The following is a 15,893-nucleotide window of genomic DNA, read 5'->3' as shown; positions in this document are numbered from 1 at the left end:
AAAATTCAAAATAAAATAAAATAATATTTGAACCATTGTTGTTGCTTAGTCACTAAGTAGTGTCCCTGATGCTGGGAAAGATTGAAGGCAGGAAGAGAAGGGATGACAGAGGATGAGATGGTTGGATGACATCACAGACTCAAGGGGCATGATTTTGAGCAAGCTCCAGGAGATGGTGAAGGATAGGGAAGCCTGGTGTGCTGAAGTCCATGGGGTCACAAAGAGTGGGACATTTCTTTTAAGATCAGGAGTATGACAAAAATGTCCACTCTTGCAACTTTTATTGAACAGTATAAGAAATCTTAGCCATATCAATCAGAGAAGAAAAAGAAAGAAAAAGAAACAAAACAATCCCATCTACAGTTGCATCAAAATTAATGAAATACCTAGGTACAAATCTAACTAAAATGGTATTAGATCTACATATGGAAAACTATAAGACAGTGATGAAAAAAATTGAAGATAACACAATTAAAAAATACCATACTCAAAGATTAAAAGAATTAATATTGTTAAAATGACCAAACTCCCCAAGGCAAATCTAGAGACTCGATGCAATGCCTACGCATATATCAAGGACATTTTTCAGATAATTAGAACAATAATTCTAAAATTACATGGAACCACAAAAGACCCTGAATAGCCAAAGCAAACTTGAAAAAGAAGAATAAAGCTAGTTTTAGAGACTTGTTCAAGATGGCAGAATAGCATATGCCCTCAATTCCACCTGAGAGAGCAAAAAAATCACAGCTAATTATTGAACAACCATCAACAGGAAGATGCTGAAACTCACCAAAAAAAAAAAATAAATAAAATAAAATAAAATAAAATAAAATAAAAGTGTGTCCCACCTTCAAAGACAAAGGAGAAGCTGCAATGAGATGGTAGGAGGGGCACAATCATGATAAAATCAAATTTCACATCTGCCAGGTTGGTGACCAACAAACTGGAGAACAATAATACCAAAGAAGTTCTCCCACTGTTGTTAAGACTCTGAGACCCAGGTCAAGCTTTCCAGCCTGAGGAACATCCAAAGGGACTAGGAATCCCTAGGGAATCTGAATTTGAAGGCGAGTGGTATCTGACTGCAGAATTTCCACAGGACTAAGGGAAACAGAGACTTAACTCTTGGAGGGCACACACAAAACCTTGTATGCACCAGGACCCAGGCAAAAAGAACAGTCACTCCACGGGAGACTGAACCACACCAACCTGCTAGTGTAGGAAAGTCTTTTGAGGAAACATGGGTCAACAATGGCTCACTGTGGACAGGGACACTTGCAACAGTAGTCCTGGGAGGTTTCCCTTGGCATAAGCCTTCTTGGAGATTTCCATTAGCCCTAAAATAGATCCTGTAGGCAACAAGGCTGGGAAACATCAGGCCAAACAACTAACAGAGAGGGAGCACAGACCTACCCATCAGAAGGCAACTGGATTAAAGTTTTACTGAGCATTGTCTGCCCAACATAGCAAGAACCAGTTTTTTCCCACTGCCAGTCCAGCACATCAGGAAGCCTGCACAACCCTCAGCCTCATCTACCAGAGGGAAGACAGAAGAAACAAAAAGAACTACAATTCCAAAACCTCCAGAAAAAAAAAAAAATTACAGAAAGTTAATCAAAATGAAAATTTTGAGGATTAGGTGCTAGATGAAGAAACAAGATGAACCCCCCCCCCCAAACAAACTAAATGAAGTGGAGATAGGCAACCTTCCAGAAAAATAATTCAGAATAATGATAATGAAGAAGATGATCCAGGATCTCAGAAAAAGAATGAGAAACAGCAGTAAATGTTCACCAAATACCTAGAAGAACTAAAGATCAAACAGAGATGAATAAAACACTGGAAGGAAACAATAGCAGAATAATTGCAACAGAGGAATGGATAAGGGACCTAATAGACAAAATGATGGAAATCACCTCTGCAGAACAGAATATAGCAAAAAGAGTGAAAAGAAATGAACACAGCCTAAAAGACCTCTGGCTCAGCAACATTCATATGATTGGGGTCCCAGTAGGAGAAAAGAGAGAGAAGGACCCAAGAAAATATTTGAAGAAATAATAACTGAAAAGGTCACTAACATGGGAAAGGAAATAGTCAAACAAGTCCAGGAAGTGCAGAGATTCACAGGCAAGATAGGCCCAAGGATGAACAACCAAAGGCACACAGAAATCTAACAGACAAAATGTAAAGACAGAGATAAAATATCAAAGGCAACAAGAGAAAAATGACAACACACAAAGAAACCCCAAAAGATAATCAGCTAATTTATCAACAGAAACTGAACAAGTCAGAAGAAAATGGCATGACCTATTTGAAGTGATGAAAAGGAAGAAACCACAACCAAGAATACTCTACCAGTAAGACTCATTTAGATTTGTTGGAGAAGTCAAAATCTTTACCAACAAGCAAAAGCTGAGATAATTCAGCATCATCAAGCCAGTTTTACAAGTGCTAAAGGAACTTCTCTAGGCAGGAAACACAAGAAAAGGAAAAGAACTACAAAAAATAGGGTGGAGGGTTCAGGATGGGGAACACGTGTATACCTGTGGCAGATTCATGTTGATATATGGCAAAACCAAAACAATATTGTAAAGTTAAAAAAAGATAAAAAAGACTCAGTCATAAAAAAAATTAAAAAAAAAAAGCACAAAACAAACTTTAAAATGGTATAGGATCATGCACATCAATAATTACCTTAAAGGTAAATGTATTATTAACAAACACACCAAACAAAGGACATAGACTGGCTGGGTGGATACAAAAAAAGACTGGTATATAGTCTTTTTACAAGAGACCCCCTATTTCATGGATTACAGCTTTGTTGTGGCAAAGGGTCTTGTATAACTCAATGAAGCTTCAATTCATGCCATGCAGGGCCACCCAAAATTTACGAGTCATAGTGAAGAGCTCTGACAAAACATGATCCACTGGAGGAGGGAATGGCAAACCATTCCTGTATTCTTGCTACAAGAACAACATGAACAGTATGAAAAGGCAAAACATAACACTGGAAGATGAGATCCCTCCCCCCGCCACCAGGTCAGAAGGTGTCTATTATGCTACTGGGGAAGAGTGGAGGTGCAATCATGAATAGCTCCAAATAGAATGAAGTGGCTGGGGCAAAGCACAAGTGATGCTCAGTTTGGGTGTGTCTTATAGTGAAAATAAAGTCCAATGTTGTAAAGCATAATATTGCATAGGAACATGGACTATTAGGTCCTTGAATTAAGGTAAATTGGATGTGGTCAAGCAGAAGATGGCTAGACTGAACTTGATGTTTTCAGAATTAGTGAACTAAAATAGATGGGAATGGGTAAATTTAATTCAGATGAACATTATATCTACTACTGTGGGCAAGAATCTCTTAGAAGAAATGGAGTAGCCCTCATAGTCAACAAAAGAGCTCAAAGTGCAATACTTGGTACTATTTAACTTATATGCAGAGTACCTCATGTGAAATGTCAGGCTGGCTGAATCACAAGCTGTAATCAGTGTTGCCAGGAGAAATATCAACAACCTCAGATAAGCAGATGAATACCACTCTTATAGCATAAAGTGAAAAGGATCTAAAGACTTTCTTGATGAGGGTGAAAGAAGAGAGTAAGAAATCTGAATTGAAATTCAACATTAAAAAAAAAAAAAAAAACCCTAAGATCATGGTATCTGGTCCTACCATATCATGGCAAATACAAGGGGAAAAATTGGAAAAGGGAAAGATTTTAATTTCTTGTGCTCCAAAATCACTGTAGATAATGACTGCAGTAATGAAATCAAAAGATGTTTGCTCCTTGGAAGGAGAGCTGTGACAAACCTAGAAAGTGTATTTAAAAAGAAGAGACATCACTCTGTCAAAAAAAAGGTCTGTATAGTCAAAGCTATGCTTTTTCCAGTAGTCTTGTATGGATGTGAGTGTTGGTCCATAATGAAGATTAAGTACTGATGAATTCATACTTTTGAATTATGGTACTAGAGAAGACTTGAGAGTCCTTTGGACTGCAAGGAGATTAAACCACTCAATCCTAAAGGAAATCAACCCTGACTATGCATTGGAAGAATGATTACTGAAGCTGAAGCTTCAATACTTTGGCCACCTGATGTGAATAGCCAACATGTTGGAAAAGACCTTGATTCTGGGAAAGATTTAAGGCAAAAGGAGAAAGGGGTGGCAAAGAATGAGATGGTTAGATAGCATCACTGACTCAATGGACATGAATTTGAGCAAACTCCAGGAGACAGTGGAGAACAGAGGAACCTGGTGTGCCACAGTTCATGAGGTAGCAAAGATGAGACATGGCTTAGTGAATGAATAACAAGTGAACTACTTCAGACGTAGGGATGCTTATAAACAAAGTAAAGGGATGGGAGAAGGTATTCCATGTAAGTGGAAATAAAAAGAAAAGCTTGAGTAGCAATACTAACAACAACAAAATACAAAAACAAACAAACAAAAAACTGTTATAAGAGACAAAGAAGGACACCACAGAATAATTAAAGGTTCAATCCAAGAAGAAAATAAAACAATTATAAATATATGTGCACCCAAGATAGCAGCACTTCAATATGTAAGGCAACTACAAACATAAAAGGCGAAATTGACAGCAACACAATAATAGTGGGGGACACTAACATCACACTTTAATCAATGGAGAAATCATCCAGACAGAAAATTAATAAGGAAACACAGGCCTTGAATGACATTTTAGGTCAGATGGACTTTATTGATATTTTTAGAATATTCTGTCCAAAAACACTAGACTAAATATTCTATTCAATCACATATGGAACATTCTTCAGGGTTGACCACATGCTGGGCCATGAGGTGAGCCATAGTAAATTTAAGAAATTTGAAATCACATCAAGAATCTTTTCTGATACAATGATATGACACTAGGAATAAACTACAAGGCAAAAAAACTACAAAATACACAAACAAATGGTAGGTAAACAACACTGAAGAAATGAAAAAGGAAATAAAAAATTCATACAGACAAAACGAAAGCACAGCAGTCCAAAAACCTATGGGATGCAACAAAAACAGTTTAAAATTAATTAATTTATTTTAATTGGAGGATACTTACTTTACAATATTGTGGTGGGTTTTGCCATACATCGACATTTATCAGCATGGGAGAAAATAATAGCAAACAAAAGCAGTTTTAAGAGGGAAGGTTATAGCAATGAAATCTTACTTCAAGAAAAAAGAAGAATCTCTAATAAATGACCTAATCTTACACCTAAAACAACCAGAGAAAGAAGAAAAAACAAAACTTAAAGTTAGTAGAAGGAAAGAAATCATAAAGAACAGAGCAGAAATAAATGATAAGAGACAAAGAAAAGAATAAAAAATATCAATGAAACTAAAAACTGTTCCTTTCAAAAGATAAACAAAATTAATGAACTTATATCCAAACTCATCTAGAAAAAAAAAAAAGGAGAGGACTCAAATCAATAAAATTTGAAATGAAAAAGGAAAAGTTATAAATGACTCCACAGAAACACAGCGGGTCATAGGAGACTACTATGAGAAACTCTATGCCAATAAATAGACAACCTGGAAAAAATGGACAAATTCTTAGATAAGTACAGTCTCCCAAGGCTGAACCAGGAAGAAATAGAAAATATGATGAGCACAGCCCTTAGCAGGTAGCCACTGCAGTGCCTCATTACTCTGCACCCTGTTACTAGGCAACAGGTCTTGCTCAGCCATTGAACAATGCCTCAGTATACCCTGCCCACAAGCAACCAACTGTCAATGAGCAACTGTTAGCTGTCCTGCTCAGCTATTGGTTACCATTGCAGTGGGCCCTGCACACTAGTAACTGTCAATGAGGGGCCACTGGGGAAGTGATTCAGCTAAGGGTCAGAGGTATGGTGGTCATTAGGTGGAGAGTGAGGCAAGAGGCAGATTCAAGCCTTCTCCTGGAGGCCCTCCACCTTACCCAGTCTTGGGCCAGGGGATGAGCTAGAGAGCCCAGGGAATAGACAGGGGACTACATCCTGCAGGGCTCCAGAGTCCTCACTAAGGCTCTCCACTAGCCTTGGCCCAGGCCTTGGGGCAGTGGTGAACTTTTCCCCAATCTCTGTCTTTGTGATCTTATAGCTGTGGCCATCTGTCTGGGTCACAGTCTGTGAGACGTGGTCTCCCCATTTGGGTGGCCTGAGGAGACTGAGGGCCAGTCGGGTTGGATGCCTGGCTCCCTCAGGGATGGCAGCTGGGGAGGATGTGGGAACCCGGCCCTGAAGTAGCTGCCAACTGAGATCTGCCTCCTCTTAGTTAAGACTGGGACCTTAGAGGGTAAAAGTTGTGCCTTGGGACTTTGCCCTTTCTTGTCAGGACAGAGTATAACATTCTTTTGGTAGAGATTTACAGGAACATCATTACCTGACCATGACCTGACCTCAAGAACAAAGGATCTGATACCGAGAATTCTGCAACAACTAACCACGTCCATCCCTCATCTTTTTCTTTTATAGGGACTTGTTGAAAGCTTTCAGTAACTTTGAAATTCTTAGGGCATGAACCACTCATCTCTGTGTATAAATCTGTAATGAAACTTTCTCTGTTCCAAACTCTAATGTTTAGAATCGATGGGCCTCACTGTGTGTCGGGCACATTGACTTGTGATTTCAGTAACACTATGAGAAACTCTAGGCCAGTAAACAGAAAATCTGTGAGAAATGCACATATTCTTAGAAAAGTACAGTCTCCCAAGACTGAACCAGGAAGAAATAGGAAATACGATCAGTCCAACCACAAGCATGGAAGCAGGGCAGCAAAAGAGATATAGACATAAAGAACAGATTTTGGACTCAGTGGGAGAAGGTGAGGGTGGGATGATTTGAGAGAATATAACTGAAACATGTACATTACCATATGTAAAATACATGACTAGTGCAAGTTCGATGCATGAAGCAAGGGACCCAAAGCTGCTGCTCTGGGACAACCCAGAGTGATAGGGTGGGGAGGGAGGTTGGTGGGAGTTCAGGATGGGGGTACACATGTATACCTGTGGTCGATTCATGTTGATGTATGGCAAAAATCATCACAACATTGTAAAGTAATTATCCTCCAATTAAAATAAATTAATTTTAAAAAGAGAGTGTGATTTAAAAACTCCCAGCAAACAAAAGTCCAGGACCTGATGCCTTCACAAGTGAATTCTATCAAACATTTAGAGAAGAGTAAATATCTATCCTTCTGAAAATGTTCCAAAAAATCACAGATCTTGGAAAACCCAAACTCATTCTATGAGGCCTCCATCACCCTGATACTGAAACCAGACAAAGATACCTCAAAAAAAAGAAAAGAAAAGAAAAGAAAATTACAGGACAATTTCCCTGATGAATATGAATGCAAAAATCCTCAACAAAATACTAGCAATCTGAATCCAATGATACATTAAAAAATCATATACCATGATGAAGTGGGATTCATTTGATGGATGCAAAGGTTTTTTTCAGCATCCACAAATCAATCAATGTGACACATCATATTAAAAAAAAAAACAACAACAACTGATGAATAAAACATACAGTCATCTCAATAGATGGAAACAAAAAAAAATTAATAAAATTCAGCACCAAATTATGATAAAAACTCTCCAGAAAGTGGGCATAGAGGGAACATTGTTGTTGTTTAGTCACTAAGTTGTGTCCCACTCTTTTGTGACCCAGTGGACTCTAGCCCACAAGGCTAGAGATTTCCCTTGAGATTTGTCCATGAGATTTCACAGGCAAGAATACTTGCCATTTACTTCTCCAGAGGATCTTTCCAACCCAGAAATTAAACTCACATCTCCTGCTTGGCAAGTGGATTCTTTACCACTGAATCACCTGGGAAGCCACAGAAGGCACATACATCAACATGCGCTTCTCCAGGGGGATCGTCCTGACACAGCGATCAAACCTGTGTCTTTTACATCTCCTGCATTGGCAGGCAGGTTATTTACCACTAGCTCCACCTGGGAATCCCATATATCAACATAATAAAGGTTAAATAAGAAAAATCTGCAACTCAGATCATGCTCAATGGTGAAAAGCTGAAAGCATTTCCTCTAAGATTAGGAATAAGACAAGGATGTCAACTCTCATCACTTTTATTCAACATGATTTTTTAAGTCATAGCTACAGCCACTAGAGAAGAAAGAGCAGTAAGGGCATCTAAATTGGAAAAGAAGTTAAACTGTCATTGTTTGCAGATGACATGATAATATAAAAACAAGATCCTAAAGATGCTACCAGAAAACTACTAGAACTCATCAATGGACTTGGTAAAGTTTCAGGTTACAAAATTAATACAAAGAAATTTGTTGTCTTTCTATACACTAACAATGAAAGATCAGAAAGCGAAATTAAAGAAACATTTCCATTTACTATCTCAACAAAAAGTATAAGATACCCAGGAGTGAGCCTATCTAAGGAGACCTGTACTCTGAAAATTATAAGACAGTGAAGAAAGAAATTGAAGAAGACACAAAGAGAAAGATAATTTATGTTTGTAGATTGGAAGAATAAATACTGTCAAAATGACTATACTGTCCAAGACAATCTATAGATTCAATGTCATCTCTATCAAATTACCAATGGTGTTTTTCAAAGATCTAGAACAAAAAATCTTACAATTTGTTTGGAGACACAAAAGTCCTCGAGTAGCCATAGTGGTATTGAGAGAGAGGAAAAAAAATAAAAACGGAGCTGGAGGAATCAAGATCCCTAACTTTAGACTATATCACAAAGCTACAGTCATCAAAACAGTATGGTACTGGCACAAAAATAGAAATATAGATCAATGGAACAGGATAGAAAACCCAAAAATAAATGCATGCACCTATGTTCAATTAATCTAGACAAAGGAGGCAAAACTACACAATGTTAGAATAAGAGTTTCTTCAACATGTGCTTAGAAATGGGACAACTACATGTAAAAAATGAAATTAGATCATTCTTTATCACCATACAGAAAAATAACTTCAAAATGGATTAAAGACTTAAATGTGAGACTGTACACTATAAAACTCCCAGAAGAAAATATAGGCAGAACACTCTCTGACTTAAATCACAGTAATATTTTCTTTGATCCTTCTCCCAGAATAATGGAAATAGAAACAAAAAAATAAACAAATGTGATCTTCTTAAACTTAAAAGCTTTTGCACAGCAAAGAAAACAATTAAAAAAATGAAATGACAACCCAAAGATTGGGAGAAAGTATTAGCAAATTATGTGACCAACCAGGGATTAGTCTACAAAATTTAGAGACAGCTTATGGTGTTTAATAGCATAAAAAAAAACAACCCAATCAACTAATTGGCAGAAAATCTAAATAGGAATTTCTCCAAGGAAGACATACAGATGGGCACAGGCACATTAAGAGATGCTCAAAATCCCTAATTATTAAAAAAAATTTCAAATTAAAACTACAACAAGATATCATCTCACACCAGCCAGAATGGCTATCATAAAAAATCCACAAACAATAAGTTCTGGAAAGGGTGTAGAGAGAAGAGAGCTTTCTTTCACTTTAATAGGAATGCAAATAGGTACAGTCACTATGGAGTACAGTATGGAGGTTCTTTTAAAAACTAAAAATCGAGCAACCCTTTGACCTTGAAATCCCACTCCAGGGCATATATCTGAATAAAAACATGATCCAAAAGGATACATGCATCTCCATGTTCATTGCAACACTTTACAATATGCAAGATATGGGAACAACCTAGATGACCATTAAAAGAGAAAAGGATAAAGCTGTTGCACATATATACAATGGAATACTTCAGCCATTAAAACAATGAAATAATGTCATTTGCCACAACATGGATGGACCCAGAAATTGTTATTCTGAGTGAAGTAAGTCAAACAGAGAGGGAGAAATATTGTATGACATCCTTTATATGTGGAATCTAAAAATAAATAATACAAATGTACTCACAAAACAGAAAGAGATTAACAGACTTAAAGAATTAACTTATGGTTGCTGGGGGAAAGGATGAGCAGAAAGGATAGTTAGGGAGTTTGGGATGGGCATGTGTGTGTGTTAGTTGCTCAAGCATGTCCAACTATTTGCAACCCCATGGACTTTAGCCCTCTGGGCTCCTCTGTCCATGGAATTCTCCAGACAGAAATACTGGAGTGGGTTGCCATGCCCTTCTCCATGGGTATGTACACACTGTTACATTTAAAATGAATATGTAAAATGGACTTACTGTATAGCACATGGAACTCTGCTGAATGTTTTGTGACATCCTGAATGGGAGGGAATTTGGGGGGAGAATATGTACATGTACTTTTGTGGCTAAGTCCCCTCAGTATTCACCAATAACATCATTGTTAATCAACTATACCCCAATACGAAATAAAAAAATTAAAAATTAAAGAAGAATAAACCTGGAGGTATCATACTTCCTAGCTGCAAAATACTCCAAATCTACAATTATCAAAACAGTATGGTACTGGAAAAATTAGAGAACATAATACAGCACCCCAAAATGAACCCAGATTTCTATGGTTGATTAATCTACAATAAAGGAAGCAAGAATGTACAATGTGGGAAAATACAGCTTCATCAATAGATGCCGTTGAAGAAACTATACACCTACTTTTTAAAGATTCAAACTGATCTACTTTTCACACCATAAACAAAATAAATTCATAATGCATTAAAGGCTGAGACCTGAAACCATTGAACTCCAAGAAGGAAACAAGCAGTATGCTCATTGATATATATATCTATATATATATCTCTATATCTCTATATCTATCTATATCTATATCTATATATCTATCTATATCTATATATATATATATATATATATATATATATATATCCTCAGTAAAGGGAAACAAAAGCAAAAATAAACAAATGAGACTACATCAAACTAAAATGTTTTTCCCACTAAAGAAACTATCAACAACAAAAGACAGTTTTTGTTTGGTTTTTGTTTTCCCTACCAAATGGGAGAAGATATTTGCAAATGATATACTTGAAAAGGAGTTAGTGTACAAAATATACTAAATACAAAATAACTCATACGATTCAACATAAAAACCCCAAACAACAAGATTACAAAATGAATAGGCGCCAAGAATATATATTTTTGCCAAGAAGACATATCAGTGTCCAACAGACACAAGAAAAGATGCTCAGCATCACTAATCATCTGGGAAATGCAAATCAAAACCACAATGAGATATCAACTAATACCTGTCAGGGTAGCTATTACCCAAAATACAACAAGTAACAAGTGTCAGCCAAGATGTGGAGAAAAGGGTATCCTTATGTACCATTGGTGGAATTGTAAACTGTTAGAGCCACCATGGAAAACATTATTTAGGTTCCTCAGGAAAAATAAAAGTAGAACCACTGTAGGACCCACCAGTTCCATTTCTGGGTATTTTTACAAAACAAAACAAAACAAACAAACAAACAAAAAACACCCCAGACTATAATTTGAAAATATTTATCATTTTCAAAATATTTACCATGTTCATTTTAGCATTATTTATTATAACCAAGAAATAGAAACAACCTGTGTTCATTAATAGATAGATAAAGATGATGCAGTAAAAAAATATACAACAGAATGTGTGTGTTTAGTTGCTCAGTCTTGTCTGGCTCTTTGTGAACCCATGGACTGTAGCTCACCAGGCTCCTCTGTCCATGGGATTCTCCAGGCAAGAATACTGGAGTGAGCAGCTATTCCTTTCTCCAGGGGATCTTCCTGACCCAGAGATTAAATCCGGGTCTCCTGCATTGTAGGCAGATTCCATACCAGAGTCTGAGCCACCAGGGAAGCCACATACAATAGAATATTAACCACAAAGAAGAATAAAGCCTTGCCATTTGCAACAACATGGATGGACCTAGAGGGTATTATGCTAAGTGAACTAAGTCAGACAGGGAAAAATAAATACCATATAATTTCACTTATATTGGAAATTAAAAAATAAAAGAAATGAACAAATAAAATCGAAACAGAGTCATCAATATAGAGAACAGACAAGTGGTTGCCAAAGGGGAGGGCAGTGGAGGAATGAGTTAAATAGGTGACAGTGTTCAAGAGGTACACATTTCCAGTTACAGAATAAATAAATCCAGGTTACAAAATGTACAGGATGAGGTATATATTCATTAATACTTTTTATAGTGACAGATGGTAACTAGATTTAACATGGTGATTATTTTGTTATATCTAGAGCAAACCATTCTGTTGTGCACCTGGAACTAACATAGTGTTGTAGGTCAATTATACCTCAATACAAAATAACATTAAGAGGAGAAATGTGTGTTGTGTGTCTTCTCCCACAGTTTGAGAAAAGAATAAACTATCAACCCAAATATTCAAGAGAGATAAATTTATCATTATATTCTTAATTAAACTCATTAGCATTTCATTTGTATTTATTTTTTTCATTAAAATAATCTCCTTCCTTCCTTCCATGGCCATATTTTCCTCTAACATGCTAATTACAAAATTGTTTCTGAACAGCTAATCAGATTTCCAAACAATTATCAAAAAACTCATTTTTGACCATCTTTCTTTACCTTATCAACAATTGGCCATTAGGAATTTATTGGACTAAGATCACAAGCTCTTGGTATTTATCACTATGAACAGATTTCAATGTCTACAGCTCTTACCTCTGCCCCATTAATATGCTCATCCTAAAATGAGAACAAGCTTTTCCATATCATCTCTTTAGCTTACCATCTACTATGTATCCCTTTTATCATGAACAAATCCTGTCTGTATAAACCTCTAAATTGCTAGACTCACATTATATATGCCTGCTCTCTCAGTTTCCACTCCAAATCTGTCTCCTGGGAAAGATTTTTCTCTCCTTTACTCCTTCCTCATTCTCCACCTACTTTTGGTGAAAGAAGGAAGCTAAACCTCTAAGTTCTTTTCAGGTCTTAAACCCTAGGATTTTGATAAAGCCTCCATTAATTATTAGTTCAGCCTATACTGCAATACTTTCTCTGAACTCTGCCAGTATTTATTGTCTCAGGTATTCACTCTGGCATTGAATCAATCACTGCCAAGAGTCACTACTTAGCTACTTGAGGTGCATTCGTTTGATTTTATCAACTAGACTGTAAGGGAGAGAAAGCAAGATTCAAAACACTATCTTTCAGCTCATGGCTAAAGAGAATTAATGTAACACAGTCAAGAGAAAAGTCAGAAGGAATTTTAAAAGGGGGAAATAGATTGGGTATTCCTTCATATAGGCAGGCTGAGATGAGTTTACATTTTAGAATTTCTTCATCAAAGATCAAAGAATATCTCCTTCCCCTTGCAGTAGTGGAAGGTGTAGAACTCTATTATATATAAAGAGATCAGTGTCTTGCATTGTATCTATATCAGTCTTCCCCCTAAAGATGGCAACTGGATTTTCTTAGGTTTTAGGCTCACTTCTGGTCTAATTTCTACATCCATGAAAATAATATACACTGACCAGCCTGGGATAAGTGGTGGGGCACTAGGATAACATGATTGATAGAGACAATAGGATCATATGGAAAAGAATATGGGCGATTTTAAAAGTAATAAGTAAGGAAAATTACAGGTGTTCATTAGACTAAACATCACAGTGGGAGATTCAAAGATAATAAGGAAAGCAATATAAGTGTAGGTTTATGAAAGTTGGAAAGTGAGTCATATACAGAAGTTACCATAGATAAGCTTCTTATTTCCCAGGTTTACTCAGAAAGGATTAGAGGTTCTTTATTATCAATTTTTTTCCCATTTTTTAGGCATGTTTTTATTTTTTAAAGATTTACTTATTTATTTATTTATTTTTAAATTTTATTTTATTTTTTAACTTTACAATGTTGTATTGGTTTTGCCATATATCAAAATGAATCCGCCACAGGTATACCTGTGTTCCCCATCCTGAACCCTCCTCCCTCCTCCCTCCCCATACTATCCCTCTGGGTCATCCTAGTGCACCAGCCCCAAGCATCCAGTATCGTGCATCGAACCTGGACTGGCGACTCGTTTCGTATATGATATTATACATGTTTCAATGCCATTCTCCCAAATTATCCCACCCTCTCCCTCTCTCACAGAGTCCAAAAGACTGTTCTATACATCAGTGACTCTTTTGCTGTCTCGTATACAGGGTTATTGTTACCATCTTTCTAAATTCCATATATATACGTTATTATACTGTATTGGTGTTTTTCTTTCTGGCTTACTTCAGTCTGTATAATTGGCTCCAGTTTCATCCACCTCATTAGAACTGATTCAAATGTATTCTTTTTAATGGCTGAGTAATACTCCACTGTGTCTATGTGCCACAGCTTTCTTATCCATTCATCTGCTGATGGACATCTAGGTTGCTTCCATGTCCTGGCTATTATAAACAGTGCTGCAATGAACATTGGGGTACACGTGTCTCTTTCAATTCTGGTTTCCTCAGTGTGTATGCCCAGCAGTGGGATTGCTGGGTCATAAGGCAGTTCTATTTCCAGTTTTTTTAAGGAATCTACACACTGTTCCCCATAGTGGCTGTACTAGTTTGCATTCCCACCAACAGTGTAAGAGGGTTCCCTTTTCTCCACACCCTCTCCAGCATTTATTGCTTGTAGACTTTTGGATCGCAGCCATTCTGACTGGCGTGAAATGGTACCTCATTGTGGTTTTGATTTGCATTTCTCTGATAATGAGTGATGTTGAGCATCTTTTCATGTGTTTGTTAGCCATCTGTATGTCTTCTTTGGAGAAATGTCTGTGTAGTTCTTTGGCCCATTTTTTGATTGGGTCGCTTATTTTTCTGGAATTGAGATGCAGGAGTTTCTTGTATACTTTTGAGATTGGTTGTTTGTCAGTTGCTTCATTTGCTATTATTTTCTCCCATTCTGAAGGCTGTCTTTTCACCTTGCTTATAGTTTCCTTTGTTGTGCAGAAGCTTTTAAGGTTAATTAGGTCCCATTTGTTTATTTTTGCTTTTATTTCCAGTATTCTGGGAGGTGGGTCATAGAGGATCCTGCTGTGATGTATGTCAGAGAGTGTTTTGCCTATGTTCTCCTTTAGGAGTTTTATATTTTCTGGTCTTACGTTAAGATCTTTAATCCATTTTGAGTTTATTTTTGTATATGGTGTTAGAAAGTGGTCTAGTTTCATTCTTTTACAAGTGGTTGACCAGTTTTCCTAGCACCACTTGTTAAAGAGATTGTCTTTAATCCATTGTATATTCTTGCCTCCTTTGTCAAAGATAAGGTGTCCATATGTGCGTGGATTTATCTCTGGGCTTTCTATTTTGTTCCATTGATCTATATTTCAGTCTTTGTTTCAGTACCATACTGTCTTGATGACTGTGGCTTTGTAGTAGTGCCTGAAGTCAGGCAGGTTGATTCTTCCAGTTCCATTTTTCTTTCTCAAGATTGCTTTGGCTATTCGAAGTTTTTTGTATTTCATATACAAATTGTGAAATTATTTTTTCTAGCTCTGTGAAGAATACCATTGGTAGCTTGATAGGGATTGCATTGAATCTATAAATTGCGTTGGGTAGTATACTCATTTTCACTATATTGATTCTTCCAAGGCATGAACATGGTATATTTCTCCATCTATTAGTGTCCTTTTTGATTTCTTTCACCAGTGTTTTATAGTTTTATATATATAGGTCTTTAGATTCTTTAGGTAGATATATTCCTAAGTATTTTATTCTTTCCATTGCAATGGTGAATGGAATTGTTTCCTTAATTTCTCTTTCCATTTTCTCATTATTAGTGTATAGGAATGCAAGGGATTTCTGTGTGTTGATTTTATACCCTGCAAGTTTACTATAATCATTGATTAGTTCTAGTAATTTTCTGGTGGATTCTTTAGGGTTTTCTATGTAGAGGATCATGTCATCTGCAAACAGTGCGAGTTTTACTTCTTCTTTT

The sequence above is a fragment of the Bubalus bubalis genome, chromosome X, assembly GCF_019923935.1.
Source record: "Bubalus bubalis isolate 160015118507 breed Murrah chromosome X, NDDB_SH_1, whole genome shotgun sequence".
Lineage (NCBI taxonomy): Eukaryota > Metazoa > Chordata > Mammalia > Artiodactyla > Bovidae > Bubalus > Bubalus bubalis.
The sequence above is the reverse complement of the archived record's forward strand: the minus strand, read 5'-3'. Positions refer to the sequence as shown.